This window comes from Gallus gallus, chromosome 4 (assembly GCF_016699485.2).
Source record: "Gallus gallus isolate bGalGal1 chromosome 4, bGalGal1.mat.broiler.GRCg7b, whole genome shotgun sequence".
NCBI classification, from domain to species: domain Eukaryota; kingdom Metazoa; phylum Chordata; class Aves; order Galliformes; family Phasianidae; genus Gallus; species Gallus gallus.
This window is the reverse complement of record NC_052535.1, coordinates 14,370,788-14,391,394: the sequence shown is the minus strand read 5'-3', so window position 1 is coordinate 14,391,394 and position 20,607 is coordinate 14,370,788. Positions and strand designations below refer to the sequence as shown.

General features: G+C 40.5%; 1 long non-coding RNA gene across 1 annotated transcript in view; it reads right to left on the bottom strand.

Annotated features, from left to right (window-relative positions):
• Positions 1–423: 423 nt before the first annotated feature.
• The window catches only part of LOC112532362, a 64,411-nt gene continuing 44,227 nt past the window's right edge, over positions 424–20,607 (bottom strand). The window contains exons 8-9 of the long non-coding RNA XR_006939089.1: positions 4,376–4,482; positions 424–2,627 (exon numbers count right to left, since the gene is read on the bottom strand). This is a non-coding gene — a long non-coding RNA (uncharacterized LOC112532362). The remainder of the gene's footprint in view (positions 2,628–4,375; positions 4,483–20,607) is intronic.

Here is a 20,607-nt window from a genome sequence, read left to right as displayed (position 1 = left end):
GTCATCTTAACAGTCACTTTGCAAGAAATCACGTTTTGGATTTGGAGGATCTGGATTTATAGAGTCATTCTATTTTCACTACATTTTTCATGTGTTTCATAAAGCCAAACATGGAGTAATTTATTGCTTGTCTAGCATCTTTCATACCAAAAAGATTACAAAAATGTTTCACTGCCAATTACAGCTAACCAGCTGGCATCAACCAGCCTCACTTAAAGGCAACTCAAAGACAGCAGAGCTAATATGTTGGACTCACACAAACTCAGTTCATCAACAGATGAAAGATCTTAAAGTTCAATTACTTTTGCACGGCCTGAAGTCTCACCATCTTCCCACTAACCAAAGCCTTCTCAGGAAGAAGTATCTGAAAGCTGAATAGCTCAACAAACACGCCTTAAAAAAAAAAGATGTTAGGCAAACTGGCTTAGAAAAAATATGTCAGACAGCATATCCAGGAGCAGGACACAGAAATGAAAAAGCAGAAAGCTCTCCACCTTTAGCATCCTCAAAATAGCAAGAGCAGGACAATGAGCATTGTTAGTCATAAGATAAGAGAAATAGGCTGGGGCACCACAGCAGGGAGGTTTTTAAATGAGCACGATCATTTGTATTTGACTGAAGAGAAAGGATATGAATACCCTTAGCCTGGTGTGGAGATATTTTTATTGCTTGACTTTTACATGAACTTATGAAGCTAGTATTTGGACAGTAAAAAATACATTGCAGAGATCTATCAGTATGTCTGCAGTGCGTCTGGCAGGGACTTGCAGCTTCTCTGTTCCCAGCCTCGGGCAATAATGTCCTGGGTGACAAGTTTTTGTGTTGAAGCACGAAACATCCACTGGATTTATGCAATTCACAATGTTCATGTGCTGACTTCAAAATCCATGAGGTATAGAGATGGCATTGAGACTTTTTTCCCCCAAAAAAAAGAAAGGGTTATTCTTCTTCTAAAAGAAGATGGCTGGAGCCACAGACAATGCATGATGTTTTGAAGTCTAAGCTTTAATTAGAGAGATAAAGAAACGCATGTCTTCTGTTAAAAGGGAAGGTTGTATTGAATGTGTGACAATGACACCGCTTCCAGGACAACCGCTGGAGCTGTTCCTGCAAGGAGCTCTGGAGAAGGAAGATAAAGAGCTCAATCTTCACAAATGCTGGCTTTTTGCCATCTTTGCACTTTTGTGACTCATCTCCACTGATTTCAGTAGGAAACAGAAACCTTTAATGTAAATAATACTTCTCATGGAGTTTTATCAAGGGCACCATCCAATGCTAAATCCAAAATTAGTAAATCCTTTAAAATTAACAATGCTGAGGAAAGGAAGAGATGTTCATGTGGAACCTTATGGGACTACTGTCACATGAATAAAATATTATAATCCATGAAAGAGAAGGAGCCTTTGGAACAGAGCTGGTTTAGTTCTTACAAGTTCCACTACGAAGAGTTAAAACAGAGACTTCCTCATTTAATAGAGACCCATACAACAATATTCCAGTCAATCTCATATGCTTTGCATTTGAAACGAACCTTTGTCCAGCACAAGCAGAGAACAGTGTAAGCAGCACAATTCAGACTTCTTCCCTGGCACATGGCAAACAGCAAGCAAACCCTAAATCCAGGGCAAAAAGTCTCAGCGAGCAGCACAATTAGCTTTGTACCAGAACTCCTGTATGTTTCCCTCTCTGAGAAAAAGAGATCACAAGATCTGGGCAAATCCTTCCCTAGAGCACTGATAAACAAGGTTGAAATGACCCCCACTGCAGGAAAACATAAACATGCAAAAGAGAACACAAAAATCTTACTTTTTAGAATGACAGTCTATGTTTTCTAGCTTGTAGACTTCAAATAATAGATTTTCAAAAGCTTATGTCTAAAGAACAAATAATGTTATCAATGCAACTTGAAAAAAAATACCTAAAAAATAATACAATAATGGTGCAGCTAAGGATCAGCTTGGAAGTACAACCTCAGGGGAATCTGCTTTGTCACGAAATTCTGAAGATGTGCATAAAACAGATGTTTAGATGATGTACGTAGTATTGTGTGGAATGAAATACTGGTAAAAAGCACTTCAGCAGTACCCGTTTACTGCTGGAAAGAATAAGAACTGACAATATGGATGCTTAAGAACAAGATTTACCTGAACCTCAGCAAAATTCCTCTTCTCCTGCCTCCAGTGTGTTTTCCAGTTCACACTCCTCACCTCAGGAGCCAGACCACCACAACTGCAGGCACCCCAGAAAGTATAAGGATGCTCTTCTTAAGTAAGGCACAAGGATTTACTTCATATAAGGATTCTACTTTTCAGACTTGGACACTGAACTTCAGAGCGAATTTTTTTGGAAGTGATGCTCCAGATTGGCATTTATAAAGCAAAGGGGAGTTTCTCATGGCTGCTGCTGCTACAAACTCTGGGCAGAGCTGAGCTTTCCAGGACGGTAGCAAACCAGCATTACTGTTTCCAAAGTTGTCACTTCTTACACACCTCTCTCTGTGTCCCTGACTGCTGAGCAGTTTCCATTCACCGCAGGAGCCCCTGTGGTTAGGCAGTCCTTGAACCCAGAGCAATGAGCTGGAGCAGGGGGGATTTCCAGCAGAGCTAAACTGGTGCACAGACTGAATCCTGCCGACAAAAGCACCATGTTTTGCTGTCATGTGGAGAGGCAACGTCACTATCTCAGTCTCAGCATCCTCAAGTTTGTTTAATTCTCACATTTTAATTTCACTATCATTCGCACTATTCCCCTGATCTTGTAATTATTTTTTTAAAGCAACAAAAAAAAAAGAAAAGAAAAAAGAAAAAACCCCACTAAACAAGATCAAGCCAATCAAATACAAACGGAATATTTCAGCATGTTACCCCCTCCCCCTTCGCAAGTTAGTGCATCACTTGCAGCCTTGCTTTGATTTCCCTGATCATCCAATTTGCTGCAATGCTGCACAAAATAAATCACTAACCTCTTAAAACAACAAAAGGAGGATATTTAATGAGTCAAAGACAATATTGTATTACCAAAGCAAAGATTAGGAAAACTGAATTGTTCCTTCAAAATAAAATTTGAAAGCTTTACAGAGCCCAAGAAAGAAAAAAAAAAAAAAAAAAAAAAAAAAAAAAAAAGCTATACATAAAGAAAATATAATTACTCCAACCACAGAAATACTGATTTTTATTGGTAGAAAACATAGCAGGGCTTTTTGAGAGAACACCACTGAATGAAAGCAAGAGAAGCAAAAACCAGATGAAAGGAAAAAAAGAAGAGACAGATGAAAGAAAAGATGAGAGCTGGGCAAGAAAACAGGAGGGTCATTTCCTTCATCCAGACTTGCTAACTTCACTGTTCAGAAACAAAAGCAGTGACTGTTCTTCCCAAAATTGTCTCTAAGGACTCTGTAGCCCATTTGATGACTTAAAAATATACATATATATGATTTGAAGAGAAAACTATATTTTTTAATGTCACTCAGCAGCAGTTCTGCAGCTGGGGATTTCTGTTCATAGAATGATTTGAATTTTTTTCTGCTCTAGTTATTTCATTACAACCATAGGATTTATTACATGGTAATTCCCTGAGCTCTTATAAATCTATTTGTTGTTTTGTTTGCAGTTTTTTTTTCCTTTTCCTATGATTCCAGTCTGGCAACAAATTTTCCATATAAAATTTAATCTATTGTATCTCACTTTTGCATAATCAGATCATTAAAATGCATTGCTAATATGTAAATCTGAGCTAACCTCATTACCATAATTATGCTCCATAATTATTGAATAAACAAGCATTTTAGGAGTTTTGAAGTCTGCTGAGAATGCTTTTTGACTTTGGGAGTGGCTTTAATTATGTGCTCCCTAATCATTATGATAAACCTTTGTGGCAACTCTGTTACGTGACCATTTTAAACGCTACTCCTAATCTGATTGGCAAGGACCAAAGGTGGATGTGCTGAGAGTATGTCAGACAGCATCCCTCAATCACAGCCCAACTGCCACGCTCCACATGAATTAGTATTACTGCTTAATTTACAGACAGTACTTCGCTCACAAGCCTCCACACACTTTAAGGAACGATAAGGGCTGAGTCAAATTTTGCCTTTTCCTCTGGAAGTAGAATTAGTGAGCAAACATCTGTGTGTGTGGCCTAAGTTTATTGAATGGAAATTCTGCAGTAACACACTCATCACCATGGGCTTTACGCCTGTACTACATGGATGTCTGATGAAACTGCTATTCAAATGCAATGCCTAGTAAGTTTGTTGTTGTTGTTGTTGTTTTAAGAGTTTGTTTGTAAGTTTTTAAAATATATCCCTAAATGAGGCATAGGGTAAACACTGAAGCTAATAAACCTTTGCCAATGTATGAAAGATTCAGCCCATTACCTTTAGAAAGCATCATGAGCAGAATCCCGCTGGCTTCCTCAACTCCATTACATCTTTAGTAAGAAGCAGATAGTTCCATGACTACCGTTGCCAGAAGATGTCTTAACCTAAAAAGAAAATTGAAACTTTCATTCTTTGCAAGGCCGTCGGGAAAAAAAAAAGTCCAAAATCTGTGGCAGATAGGCTCTTTGAACAAGTGTTTCAGAAATGATCAGTAAGGACTTGGCAACACTTGAGTTTCTTTGGCCCAGAGTGCTATAAACAAAAATACCCGTGATATTCAGCTTTTCTCCTTTTACATGAGATTTTGTGTAGGAGACTTAATTAAAGTTTTTGTCAAAGTGTAAGAAGGTCAATAAGATTGATTCATAACAAATTTTCAGGGTGAAAATGAAAAAAAGCTGTTTGATATATATATTAGCAAAAAGAAAAAAATCAAGCATAATAAGTGTAGTAGGCATACTAACTTGCTAGTATAAAAGAAAACTGATAAACAACTCTATGGTTCTCCAAAGGGCAACAGAAAATATAAAATCCACAGATTATTTTAGCCATTTTTCTTGAGTTCCAAGGCTGTTTTGTTGTTAGCTGATTTTCTAATAACAAACAAGAGAAAGTAATGGAAATTTTCCCAGCTCTTTCAGAGGCCAGCTCTCTTTTACTACTCCTTGGTAATAAAGCCACTCAACAGCCCAGCCTCTACATATTCAGTCCCTCAGGTCTTCTTCCCTGGAAACTGAACTAGAAAGGAAACTCAAATTAGATTCAGGTAGTGATGAACATTGCCATTTTGGTGATCTGAAGCTTGTCAAGCCCTCTTATCCTTTCAGTGAACATCACATTACCTTACCACTGGACAAAGATTTGATGGGAAATTACACTTCACTGTGCACTTAAAGGACAGACAGACAGTTTTACCTTAGATGGGAGAAGAAAGAACAGACCTTTACAGAAAAGAAAAAAGGATTATTCATGTTCATGGACAATAGCATCATAGGCAAACACCAGCACTTCTCTATATATGGATTTTGTACCCTTCTGCACAATCTTTTTTTGAGAGCGTTGGGACATGACATAAGTAAACATCAGTGAAATAAATCATTTGGTCTTAAGGAATTCAAGACGAAGAATAAAAAGAAATGCAAGTGATTAACAAAATAAATATTCAGGGAAACATTTTAACCTAGAAATTAGCCACAAGAAAATGGTTTGGTTATATGAAATAACATTCAAACTACATTCAGATTTCTATCAATCCCATTAAATCTCAAATCCATCCTTTCCATACAGAGTAATTTCCTGTGCAGAATAAGCAGTAGAAGGAAAAAGACGATCATGGCTTTATTCTGTAGAAAAATTTCAGTGCTACACCAGCCTGCAAGCCCACACCAAGAATGACAATGAATAATAAAGAAATGCTTCTCTTATCTCTGCAGAGACTTTCAGTGCAGAATCTGAAAATACTTTAAGGTATCCATTTATTAAACTTCACTAATGAAATGATGGGGACACGCATATCTTCTGGATTTAAAGAAATAATAAAAAAAAAAAAACTACGTAAAGATATATGGCTACATTCCTTTTTGGGGAGAGAATGGCAAGATGACTAATTTCAAGTCTTTCTTACAGGACTATTCAGACTTTCTGTCATCCCTTTTTCTGCAGTCTGAGTCTTTGATACCCACCTGCATTGCACACTAATTTTAACATCATGGTTTTGTTCCTCCATTACCCAGCTGAAGCAGGCTTGGCCCCACTCTTTCCTCCTGCCACCTCACCAAGCTCAGACACCCCAAAGCAGCCCAGATAATTTCTGTGGTTATGCAGGTTTTTAAGAAGAAATCAGAATCCCCACAACGCAAATAAGCAGAGCCTGCTAGGGCACAGCCATATCCCGGAAGTCTGTATCAGCACAGAAGACTCAAAGCGATGCCAGGTTCCTTTGTCCATTTGCTGCAGCACTTCACCCACAGCAGCACAGCAGTTTCTGGTGCTGTGGTGCACTTGGCTCAGAGCAGAAAGGGGCACTGCAAGGCAAGGAAGGAGCAGAAAGAAGAAGAGCTTGCCCTGCTTTGAGAGAAGGGGCTCAGGACTTTACAGAGCTGCCCCGCTGTTTAGGAAGAGGTCTTCACCCTAGAACAAAATTTATGTGAACTCTAAGGAGAGGACAAGGAACAAAACCCGATTGCCTCAATACATCATCACAGTTGATAGGTCCATGTATTTTAGGGTTCAGTTTCACAGGAAACTCTGATTAAACCTGAAAAGCTGCTGGGAAGAGCTGCCCCACTGTGTCACAAAATGAGCGGGCTGAGTTGGAATCTTTCTCATCCATTCTTCTGCTTACTTAGTTTGCTCAAGGAGTTTTCAGGACCATACTCCTCTCTGAAATGCTATCCCTGTGTCACAACCACTTCACACAGGCTGTACGTTTGACAGCTTCTCTGTCACAGATAAGAAGCAGGCATGACAGCAAGCACTATCATGCCATATGCTTCATTTTCTTAAGTGAAAAAAAATTGTGCTGATTCATCAGTAAAAGCAGCTATTTCCTTGAACTGCAAAGCTTGCTTTCACTAGGTGTCAATACGTCAAGACACCAAACCAAGATGCGCCATGCCTTCGCCTCTGTCAGCTGATTTGCACTGCCAAAAAAGCAAAAAGGGACTCTGTCTGGTCAAGGTGACTGCATGGTGTACTGCTGCCACAGCACGTTCTATCACACCTGTCTGTCCCACAGGCCTTGCTTGTATCCAGCAGGGAGAAAGGAAAGGAGCTGCATGACATACCATGGTGCCAACGCAGACCTTCTAACATTCCTCCATTAACTTCAGTAGGTACATTCTCCAAATTCAATATATATCATGAATTACCCAGCTAAGAATTGTGAGCTGCTCTTGTAATTTCTTCTGTCTGCAACTCAGAATGAAATGTACTCCTTATAATGGGCACTTAATGACAAGCCCTAGGATGAGACAAGTTGGGGGACCTTTCCATTGGCCTGGAGACTGCAGTAAGGTGATTCTCAGAGTCTCAAATTCAGTTTCAAATGCACTGTTTCACTATCAGAGTCTCTCAGCTGGCTTCATTTTTTTTTTCCTTTGTTTCTTTCTAAATAAATAATAAAAAAAAAGAGTGAAGTGACCGTTCTGTTCCAGATCTCCCCATCATCCTCTATACATTTCCTAAAGCACTTTCTCAAGGCAGAAGAGTGGTTACTGCACTCTGCACATGCTTGTGACACTTTGCTTCAAAGAAAGAACTGCAAACCCCTCCTCCTGAAGCAAAACAGTTAATTACACTAAGCCAGTTAATAGCCTTTCATCATCAAGGACCGGTTCTTCTACACACACAGGGACAGAATCCATTTATTTTTATGTATATCCTTTTATTTATCTTTCTCCTACCAGCTGTATGATAATTTATTCTCTGTCACTGTTCTTAACTCATGAGTTCATTTAAAGTGTGATAGCAGTAGAAATATATTAACAGTTTCCAGAGAATAAAATCTTTCTGAAAATGGAATCCAGCACTTTACTTTTACAAATACAGAATTTACACATTTGCACTTAGCTTAATTAATTAAGTCCATACGGGAATTACCCGAGCAGTGCTGTATGGCACAATATGAATGCTGATACCTAATTATCGTCAATTCAGGCAGAACAAAGAAGCCAGAAAATTGCCTCAATATAAGAGGTATGTTGGGATTGGCCAAGGAGCGAGTAGAGCAGTCCCAAGCCAAGAGCAGCTGCTTTGAGGTTTCTGGGCTGTGATCTCTCAAGTTAAGGCTGCTGCAGCCAGAAGGAACAGCCGCTGTCTTTTTTCCATCTACCCCTCCACGCACATCCCACCTCTCTTCTACTGTCATACATTGTTTATTTAGTTTACCGATTCAGCTGAAAAATGAACAGGTTTGGAAAAGCCTGGCAGTGGAAGGTAGGCCCATGGAATGGCACCTTGGGTCACCACAAGGTTCTGAGATGCCAGAGAAGTACCTGGAAGGCCTTCCTCCTCCAGAGTCACGCTGCCTCGTGTGCCACAGCCAGGTCAGGATGTGAGGCCCTGAATAGCAACAGACTCATCCATGCCCCAGTACCCTTGCCCTGGGATGCTGAGCTCTGCATGGTTTCTGTGAACTCTCAGCATTCAGCTCCCTCTTGGTTTTACACAACAGTAACATAGGCATCAGCAGTGCTTTTGCAGCACGGAAAAGTGACAGCCTCCTCTCTTGGGAAGCGAGTCTGTAAAAGAATTCTCCCTTAGCTGCCAGTCCTGCCGGTCAGCACAGCAGGGACACTGAGTGCCTTGCTCTCACGGCAGCCATGTTGCAGTGCCCAGGCCTCCCGCCCTGTGGTGTGGCAGCACTCTGAGCAGAGCCCTGTTGCATGGTCTGGGCTGCTTTTTCAAACCAACATTTCCACTCTTCCTTTCTCCTCAGCACCTTCCGTGTCATTAGGAGTAGTTAGAAGATAATTAGTCAGGAAAAAACTATCAGATTCTTGGGTAAAAGAGCCACTTGGCAGAACTGCTTCCAGAAACATCCGCTGCTTGGTGTAAAAGGCCTTTCAGAGAATGGCAGCACCAAGCAGACAGCTATAGAGATGGCACACAGCTCCTGAGCAGCAATAAAGACTGGAGGGACGAACTGACAGAAAGCCCTGCCAAGATGAGAGCTGTTCGCCTCCCCCAGTGGCTGTGGGGGGCTGCAGGGAAGCCTCTGGTACAAGCAAATAAGCAGAAGAAAACTGAATGTGGGGAAAAGTTAGGAAAAGATACACATCCACAATCCATCGTAGCAATCATTATTATTGATTTCACTGCTGTCTTTAAGGGATGAATCTATTACAGGAACCAATACTTGGCAAAATTACAAAGAAACACACATGCTTTCCCATAAGCATCTATAGACAATTGCCCATCTCTGTTCGTTTGTTATAACTCTCAAGATTCAACCACTATCTGGAAAAAACATTTCAATATCGACATCCCCCTTAAGCAAACATGTACTTAAGGAGGGGAAAAAAAAAAAAAAAACTGAGAGAAGGAGAAAGTATAAAGTGAATTCTTCTAATTCTCTTTCTAGTCAAATAGATATGCTGTCACTGGTAGCACCGGGTATAAACATTCTGCTCCCAGCAAGAAGAAACTGATATGCAGTAGTAGAGAAGAAATATTTACCATATTATGTATAGAAAATTATCTCAGTCTTCTTTTTCACCTATCACACCCTTGCTCATAAACTGTTAATTCAATAAAGCATTTAAAGGTCAAAGGTTTCTCAGTTTTAAAATTACAGTTCCATTAATCAGCCTGCTTTGGCTAGAATTGGTTTGTATTTTTAAGTAAAAGAGATGTAAATCCCAGGGTTTATCACACGGGCCTTATAATGGTTTTATCATACATGTCTTAGATAGTTTTCCTCGTGTCTAAAAGGGTGGCTGTAAAGTCACCTGCCACAACTAGCTCAGAAAAAAGCTATCACGTACAGCCTGGTCTCTTCCACAATGGCTCCATCTCGCTCAAAGCACGTTACACACACTCACATGAACCAAAATGTTCATCTTCAGTTATTACATAGTTAAACGACACAGCTGCCCTAAGAAAAACAAGAGCTTTTTTTTTTTTTTAGTTCAGTTCTGTGTTCCAGACCAAAATGCAAAAGCACTTTCATTTATTTACTCCAAGATCAAGTTCTTGGGGCTTTTCAGGTTAAACAGATGATTTCTGAAGTTCTGTTTGTATCTAATAGGAAATTGCTGCACGTCAATGTAATTCTTGCTTCTCCAAAATGCAATGTCAGTAAAGCAGGACTGTACTAACATGGAAGCAGCACAGGCCCACCAAGGGCTGCCATAGACATCAACTTAAATACAATTATGGAAAACCTCTAAGGAATTTTATAAAACATATTGGACTTTTTAAAATTGATGATTTAGAGCAAGAATATTTTTCTTCTAACTAGTACTACAAGTTTCAAGAATTTCAAAGCTATCTCAGTCTCTTTTAAATTCCACCTGCTTTCAGAATCACTTCTATAAAATCCTTTTTAGGCCCAGTGTTAGCCAAAACCTTTCTCAAGTACCCAAGTTTAAACATATGACTGCCACCACTCCAGTTCCTCGGAGCATTTCAGCACACGTTAAGTTTAAGCACGTGTTAATTCTAAGCACATACTTAAGGTTTTCATGTGTCAGTGCTAGTAAGAGCTGTGGCTGTAAGTCCCTGGCAAAGGGATTTCTTCAGCTTCAAAGCTGTGTTTTTACTAACATTGCAATAGTCTGCCTTTGCTCCTTGACAGAAGATGAAAATCCACATGGCTGTTAGCTGGAAGGGACCGTGAGCCCTGCCAAGGCTGCTTTAGGCCCCATACGTGCCACTGAAGGCAGATTTGTGCCACTGCTGCCCCTAGCACTGCTGTGCTACCCATTTCCCTTACCAAGTTGTATGCGCTGCAGCTGCATCTTCATGTCTGCCTTTCTGCATATAAAGAGAGATGAACCACAGCAATAAAAATGAATCTGAGTTTACGAGCAATACTGTTTGCTCCTAATGTTTGGAAGCATTAATATTTTAGAATTTACTTCATCCCTTCAAAAAAGCAGTCTCTGCCTCAAATAGATTCATAGCATAAGAACTTTAGTTTAAGCTACCCAAAAATTAGAAAGCAATCCAGATTCCACAGTTGCCTGTTTTACAGCACAATGGTTCATCACATACGAGGTTGTAAAACTGCACTCCTATGTGCAGGCAATTTTAACACCTGGGGAAGGAAGGAAGCTGAGCAATACAGATCCATGCTGAAATTCCATGCCCATGCAGAACAATCTTGAAAAGAGCTTGCCAGCAAACCCTATGCAAATGATAGTAAGCTATGCACTTTCACAACTTTTTAAATAACAGCAATCATGATGACATCCATGCTAGCGAATAAATAGGTGGTGTTCTGTCACACAGATGTTAGTTTTCTTCTCTCAGCAGCTCAGCTTGAGTGCTTTTGCAAGGAACACCAGCATGTCCTACTGGGCAGCAGAACACATGGAGAGAAGAAAGCTGTTAGCAAATCAATCCTAACATGATTTATTTCCAAGTGGCAGATACCAAGCAGGTAGTATATATTTATCATTTGGACAAGGCCTTAATAAAGACAAATTCGGAGTATGAGTCTCTCTAAGAAACAGCTTCAGCTGCAGATACACCAAAGCTCACTTTGCTGTTTAATTAAACACATATGCTTCAGCTGGTCTAGCTGGAGGTTTTAATATAGTTGATGTTTGTATTCAGATACGAATTTTACATCTAGTTATTTAACATATGAGAGTGTTGAGGCCAAATAGTGCAAAATCCTTTTCAGACCGTGTTTCCAACACCAATAATCAGTAGACATTACACATCAAAACATAGTTCCTGAGACAATAATTAACATCTATTTATTTCCTGAATAAAGGTACTGTAAAATCTCATTAAAATACATGAGCAGCATTGAACCCTGTTGAAGACTCAGAATAAACGACCAGTTTAGGACAATACAATATGTCATTAGAAGTATTTCTGATCACCATAAAATGAGGGAGGGGGGTGGGAGAAGAAGAGCAGGGTAGAGGAAGAAAAAAGCAGAAGCAAGTTTTATTTTGTTAAAAAAAATAATAATACGCTAGGCTTTCTCTTGTCTATGCCTACTAGATGGCCATCCATCATAAAAATCATCTATTATTTACAGTAATTTAAAATATTTTCTGTGCTCTGTGGTATAGTTTCCCAGTTTCTTTGAGACTAACCTAGAGTCAACCCAATCTTCATGCACAGATAATCTTTCTTTCAAGTCAATGGGAGCTGTGGGAGCACACAGGCTGCAGAAATGAGGCTGAGCTACTCCATGGGATTTAAATACACATGTTCCATCAAAATGAATGAAAGGTAAACCTCCTGCGTGGTTTGAAAATCTCAATTACTGTTCTGAACTTAATTCAGAGATAAAAGCTCCCATTGTTCATCTGCTCAATAATATGCAGAGCTGCCATAGGACAGTGTGTTCTGTGGGTAGGTCTATTAGCTTTGTAAAATACAAACATAACCAACCTAATGTCAAACCTCAGTTATAAATAACTCTGTTCTACCAAATGACTGCCCACCTCTCCAGCATTACATATGTAATGCAAACCAGATTCTTTGCTTGTCTACTCTGCCATCAGCCAGGGATAACTCTTCTGATGTCAAGGGAGCCATGTGGAGTAAACCCAGTTCAAGTGCAAAGGGGGGGGAAAAAAAAAGTCAATGTCTGATCTGCAATTTCACACAGACTCCTGAACCCACTCTTCTTCTGAAGGCAAAAAGTTGCCTTAATTTCTGTCCTTTCAAAGGTATTGTTAGAACAGCCGTTCTAAAGAGAGTTTGCAAAGGCAAGGATGCCAGCCCACTGCAGAGGAGCACAAAAATAACCTGAACGCTTTCCCATTCGCTCATCACTAACAACATAGTTGTCTGAAGGGAATCCAGAGCTGTACTGCACCAGGTACTCACTAGCTGGAGAGCTGGCAAGCACCCAGCCCAGACCCAGAGAGAGCCCTGTGCTGTGGATGACCAATCTACCTCCTACATAAACTGCAAGCCATATTTACATCTCTTAGGTCTTCTTAAAAATATAGAAGCTTGACAATATATTTTGAAACAGCTTATAGCAAATATATATATATATATATTTAAAAAAAAAAGATTTTTCCTAGAGTATACTGTTCTCATGTGCTTCCCTCCAACCCCTTTTTGAGTGAAAAATCAAACAAGAAATCTGCACAGGTGCTATGTAGAAGTGTTCTTCGCACCAAGAGCCCAAAATATTTCTTAACATGATGTGATTCAGATAGGTTGTACAGTTAAGCAGCCCTTCTCCTAGGTGACAGCCTAGTGCCTCCCCTAGCCTGAAGAAAACCCTGTTTTCTAAAACCTTTTAGTGCATCTCTAAGTATTATAAGTGGTAATAGCTCTTATCAAGCTTGTGTTGTAGCACATCTTCTTCCTTAACAAAAGAGACCAAAAGGACTAAGGAAACCTCAGTGGGAAATGGCTCTGGGTAAGGCTAAAACACAAAAGCTGAACACTCTCATGGGAAAGGAGAGACAAAGGAACACACAAAGGATAAGCTTCCATACAAGTTAACAAAAAAGAGAACCTAACAAGCAGCCATATTTCAGATTATCACAAAGCACGCGTAAATGCATAAAATCATTTATACTGAAAAGAACATGAAGATTAGCCCAGCCCATCTTGTTACCTGTATGGTGCTCATTAGTTTCACTGAGATTTCACAGCAGAAAAAACAGCAGCTGGAGGGGCTGCTAGAGTCTAAAGGAGCTGCCTAAAGCCAGGGTAGATTTGACTGAAGTCCTCCACCTGATTCTTCTTGACAGGAGGAATGCAATTGAAAAATTCTAACCTAATGGGTAATTTGCATTGTTGAATGATTATGTATAATTTATCAGCTTTTTAGCTTTCTTTGAGGCACCTGTGTTAGGTAAGTGTGGCAGTGCAGGTCAGCTAACTTAAGCTAAATATCTAAAGCGAAGGGGAATTTTTACTTTTTTTGTTTTTCTTTTTTATAAACACATATCAACAGGCCTCCAGTGTCAACATTAAAATTCTGCGGTCTATCCTCACTAGGCAACAACTGTGGAATGCCAGGTGTCAGGCTGATCAAGAACTGTAATGGTTTATACAGGCAAAGAGTTTTTCATCTCAGCATTTACTAAGAATTTTTAAACCACTCTCCCAGTTACCATGGATGGATTTAAAAATAGTAATCACCACCTGGTGTACTTCACCAACACTTTAAAAAAAACCAACCAGATGAGGTTGTACTTTACATTGAGGCAGCGCATCAGTACAAAAGGAAGGCCTCTATGTACTAATGTAAGTAGACGTGTGGAAAGAGAAAGACGTGAAACAGTTTAGAGGGCATTATATAATAATTGTTGGCAAGAGTTGGCTTTTTAACATCAATGGCTTCCGGAACTGGGCAGGAACCCATCAGCCTGCAGGTGCTGAGATGAGAATAAATTGCTTATCTGTCCCCACTGCTCAATCTCAGGAGAGATGCTGTACCGTGTCATTCAACTTGCTGATCCTTTCAGACAGATTTTTCCAGTGAAAAAAAATTTAGTGCCAAAAGTATTGGTTTACCAATAGGGAAACATAGCTTCTCTGAATTGACATTTCTATATGCTGAGCACATAGGGATCCCCTTGGGAAGTCACAAGTAGCGACCGTTTTCTAATTAATTAATCCACACGTCTCTTCTTTCAGCTACATCTGTATACATCAGTACTGACATCAAGTTGTCTGTTAATTTCATCAGAAGTATTTCCTTTCCCTGAATTTCCCAGGGGCTGTATCGATACTTGCTTCCCTAAATAAAAGTGGCAGGCAGATGCAAAGTGGGTATCAACTGACTCTCCTGTTCAGCATAACTCCTGTGCAGACAAGAGTTCAAAACAGTTATTAAAAGGTCAGAGATCTTTCCAATTGACAAGGCACCAAGTTCAGGTGACACTCATCCAAAAGTGCTAATAGAAATGGGGACAGAAATTGGAAAACCTGCAGGAGACGTTTTGACAAGCTCAACAAAATAAGGAATCCCAAAGGACTAACATAAAACTGGGTTTTAAAAAGACCTAAAAACATACAAACATAAGAAAATACTTACAGACTATTTTTCAGGAGTATTTTGAGCATATTTTTTTATGGTTCAAAACTTAGAGAAGTCAGACTACTTCAATACCACAAGCAGATGATATGGTTTCAAGAAAGCGCAAGCCTCCCTTTTTTGCCACCTCCTGCTCTTTACAAACTAGGTCTTTGCTTTCTTAGTAGAAGAAAAACCCTGTTAGAGGGATCACATTTAATGAAAAGGGGCTGAAATGGAATTCTGACAGCACCAGATGTTGGGAGTTGATGCCACTCCTTATATATTATTGTATTCACAAAATCCTACAAGTACTCAGCCAGAGAAAACTCCCTGACTTAAAATCAATACTACACTAAAGTCCTTTATCCTGTCAGTAATTGCTGTTTGCATGCAAAGCCGATGCATACACCTTCACTGGGAGGAAAACTTTCCCTATATTGGCAGAAAAAGAATGAACTCAGGTATCCGTTCCTAGCACTTTTTTCAGGGATGGGTTGTGAGGAAGAGGTAATGGCTGCATATCTTGCAGCTGAACCTGGAGAGCCGTGAAAGTCATGCAAAACAGCACATTTTGCTTCTTCAGTGAACTGCAAATCTCTAGATCGCAACTGCCTGCATAAATCACGTCAGCCCATTCTGCTGTGTTCACATGCAATTCCTTATGTATGTGCCCAATACACGTAGTTCTGTAAAGGGATACCCTATTACCTTAAGGTACACAGGGAGGCATCAAGCCAGCAATCAGAATGGAAACCACAAATACATATAAAGACAAGTTCTTCTAACAAAATCTGATCTGACTGAAATGAAGAGATGAACATTTTAATGCTTCTCTGAGTTGCCCTGACTGTGTGAATTTAGAAAAACTGGTCAGGAAGTACAGTTGCCACTAAGGTCATACTGGTTTGAGGATAGGTGTCTTTTCTGAAAATAGCAAAACTATCTGCATTTCAAGTTCTTGCTTCATAGACATCTCATTTCTTCCTATTAACAGGCACTGAGCCCAGTGGCACACTCATGGGGCTACATGTATGCACCACACTCCCTGCAAAAAACTAAATCCCATGTTGCTGCAAACACTGACTTACTAAGTAGGGTCACAGGTCAACACGGGAAACTGCATGAAACATCAGCTGCAGAACATCCAGAGAAGTCTGTTCTGTTTTTGTTCTGATAAAATGACCACATTTCAAGGAACAGAACTGCGGCATTTTTCAGAAAGATTCACTCTTTACTAATTGGTAATGGACAGAAGGTGAGCTGTGAAGGACTCCTGCTGTAGTAGGGCCATCTTCATCAGCCTGTGCAAAGGGGGCCGACTCCACCCTCCTCAGATGCACTTGTTCTTTTTGTAGGAATAATATTCCTGTGTGGTAGCTCTCAGGCCACAAGGCAACAGCTCCTCCCCTTATGCCCACCCTGCAAATTGACTTTGGTTTAAAAGAAAGACAGTAAAAAAAAAAAAAAAGACACCAAATTCCACAGATCACATCTATCCCAAAACTTCATAGGATGTTTGCACGCACTACAGAAATTGCAATCTATTCTCTATAGCATTTTCACCTGCCTGCGCAGTTTGTTGGCTTTGCAGTTGGCCAGATGGTGGGGGGTATTTGATCACCTCAGGCTGGAAGATCGAATTCTGCCTTTTGTTCCTCTGTGGCTGCAGGGCCATATTAAGCTCTATTTTCTAGCCAGCCTTTCCACAGCTTTCCAAAGCATGTAATTTCCACCAGCACCTTTAATGCCAGTGTTGTTTAATTCATTCCCGAATCACAATAAAAAGGAGTTTAGAAGCAAATGAAAGGCACCTGGATGAATAAGGAAATGGAATATCACAATGTCAAAGCCTGAATTAGTCTCCTGCATGTGTGTTGTTTTTTATAGCTCTGACTATTAAAAATGTGACAGTGCACTGCACTGGTGGAATCAGAGCTTGTGGACTTCATGAGCTCTCTCAGTGAATCAAAATCAGACAATCTCCTGTGCTAAATAACTCTGTGCTGATGTGCTCTGAAAATGCAGAGACAGTCTTAGCTCCTCACTCCGCTTGCTTATCACCTAAAGTGGGCTGGTATGGAAAGGACATTTTGGCTTTGAATCTAAATGCAAAGGCAATAGACAAACATCCAAGAAAAAGCCAGTGCTTCATGGGAAAGCAATCAGGTCTGTGGTCTCCCAGGCTTACTAAAGGACCGCCAGCATTCAGTTTTCAGGTATAGCTGGGTTGTTTGTTTGCTTTTCTCTATTTGATAGAACAAGATTGGATGCTTTCATGTTATGCTCAGATGTTCAAATAGATGACCTCTCTCTGTCCAAGGGGGTGCCCTTCAGCCACCAGACACACTCTAGAATTTGAGAAGTTACTGAAGGAAACCTGGGGTTTGAATCCAGCTCATCTAAACACTCACCATCACATCTTTTTCCAGAGCAGTATGGCTCTGAGACTCCGTGGGGTTCTGCAAGCTCTCATCTTGATCTAATTTGGCACACGCATCAGTTGGAAATAACTCCTGGGATGTCAGTAGTAGTTACTTGTAGCCCTGTTCATTATATTACAAACACTGTGTGTCCAAAACAAGTATGAAACATTTCCAGGAAACATTCTTCTCTCTGTTGGAACAAGATGGCATTTCAGACTCACTCAGAACTGCCTCCTGTATAGGACTGCAAAGAATCAGTTCCCTAAGGGGAAAAACACTCAACTTTCTGCAGTTAGCAGCTCAAGAAAACAAGAGATTCTGGCAACTAAGTGCTTCAGGAACAACTGAGGCCATTGAACTCTTCCCACGAATCATCAAGTCATTTGAGTTGGAAGAGCCTTTAAAGGCCATTTAGTCCAACTCCTCTGCATTAAGCAGGGATTCTCACAGCTCCATCAGGTGCTCAGAGCCCGGTCCAGCCTAACCTTGAGTGTCTCCAGGGATGAAGCACCCATTACCTCTCTGGGCAACTTGTTCCAGTGCCTCACCCACAGTTATTGTAAAAAAAACTTCCATACAACCAACCTAAATCTCTTCCCTTTTTGTTTGAAACCATTTCCTCTTGTCCTGTCACAGCAGACCCTGTTAAAGAGTCTGTCCCCTTCCTTCTTACAGCCTCCCTTTAGATACTGATAGGCCACTTTCTGGTCCCCACAGATCCTTCCCTTCTCCAGGCTGAACAGCTCCATCTCTCTCAACCTATCAAAGAAGACCCACAGTGTCTGATTTGGACACATTCCTCTTCCAAGTCCCATGAAAACCATCAAGAACAGTACCAACAGACGATGCCCAAAGCTGCCTTTGTGAATTGGTACCCCGTTCTGCTTTGTCATCCATTTGAAGTATGTGAAAAGTGGAGACAGAGGCTATGGCACAGAAAAGGATGAAGTGGGGAGTTAAACAAGATATGTTATTCCTATTTCCCATGTTGTACTGTATTTAATTTTTATTAAAGGATGGGAGACAACAAAACTGAATAGAGTAAGAGGAAAAAACACAGCTTGTTATCTACCTAGCAGAAGTTACTAGACTAGAGATGTTTCTGAGAGAAATGGGGAACCTGCTTTTGACCTGGTTCTGATGGGACAGCCTGACAGCTCTGCCCTGTCCTTGCCACATTAACTCTGGATATCTTTCATCCAAATCAATTATTAGGAACAAGCACCAGTCTCAGTTCTGCCCCAACATGAATTTTAGCTTTTCTTCACGTGTTGTCAGCTCTCACCCTGACTCCTGTCAGCCCACCTCTCCTGCTGCAGCAGGAGACTCTTCTCCATGCAGCACTGTCTATGCCAGGAGAGCCAGGCAAGAGCTGCAGCCATTTTCTGGACAGGACACAGGCTGCAAGGCAGGCAGAGAAGGGCACGTGGAGCCAGGAAACACTTAGCTGGTGTGCTGAGTGAGCACTAAGCCTTCCTGACAAGTTCACATTCCCAAGTGGACATTTGCTTTTATTTTAATTACTCTTGAATTTCCCACGGCTTGGATGGAAAGGAGTTAATGGCAGCTGTTTAATTAATTAATTAATAATCCAAGGAAGAAGTAGTCCTGCCATGCTGTGAACTGCATTTAGATATGTTGACTCTGCTCCAGTCAGGCAGTGGATCCAAGCAAGAGCTTCAGACTGTGAACTACACACAGGATGCTTCAAACCCACACATACAACTGAGCTCAGGAAAGTAGCTGTGGTGTATGTCTATAGGTAGCTGCTTACTGCACATTTCCTTACATGTGCCAGGCAGATCAATGCTTACAGCTATACTTTTGACAATGCTGATTTAAACCCACGCTACGGATTTCAGGGACCTCCAAGGCCCTTAGAAAGAAGAGAAGCTCCTGAGGCCTCCCCTGAAATAATCTTTACCAAAGTTATGTCAGAGCATGCACATACACTCATGAATCTATCTAATAACTACTTCTGCGCTTTGCACTGTATTCAGAAAACTCTGAGGAATGCAAGTAGCAACAACATTGAATAACAAATACGGATGGTAGCTCTGCAGCAGCTCTTCTTGTTAGCTGTCAGGAAGCTGGAGTGGCAGGTGAGCCTGCAACAAAATCTGGGGTAATGCTCTCCAAAGGGAGCGTTCTCCATTCTGTTACTGCAGCATGATTTTCAACTTCTTTTTTTTACTGCAGTGACACAATACCTCTATGAAGTGCTGCTTCACTTAATTAAGTCAAAACTGAGACTACAATGCATATTAATGAGCACCCTAATGAGCATTAATTTTTGATGTTCCTCATTAACAAGCATTATAAATTACAACAAATTTCTGTTTGACTGAATGTCAAAATTTGGACGAGCAGTGGCTTAAAACTGTAAATCTGAATGCTTCCCTGGGGGATTAGAAAGCTATGCATAAATACTGCAAGAGCTTGTAACGTCAAACAGGATATATAAATGCCACAACGGGCTATCTTCCACTGCCCTTCTACACGTCTACCGAAATAGCACTTGCATCTTTCAAATAGAGGCAATTTAGATTCAGAGAATGAAAAAAGAAATACCTAACTCTCGAATGGTAAAAGCGGATTATTCTGCTGGCACTGAAAGCAACAGACATTTTGTTATTGAGAGCTGTGCATGAGCAGAGGTGCGCTCACCCCTGTGAGCCGCGTTAGTGCAATCAAACACTCGAGCTCACAGTGCAAGGTATATAGGCATAAACAAGCATCTTTAAAAGATGAACATTTCCAAGAAAAATAAAAATAAAGAAATCTAGATCATACAACACAGTGACAAGAAGACTTCCAGGGGAACAAACACACGTATATAATCCACACAGCTATTAATTGTTACTAGGGGTTTTCTTAGGCTCCATCTGCTAACTCAAGAGTTATATGGCTTTGTCACCTAGCAGCTCTTCCAAAATATACTCCCAGCGCTTCTGAGTCACTGGTGCATTTTGCTCATTTACAGATAATCAAAGTAGCTCTTTCTTTTAGGCATTTCTACCATGCTTTTGCATTCCAATTCTTTCACAATCAAGCACTACTTTGAAGATGATAAATATTGCACACCAAGGAAGTCTCATCTGCGCTTCTCATGCCTTGTTGCTTCAGAAGGA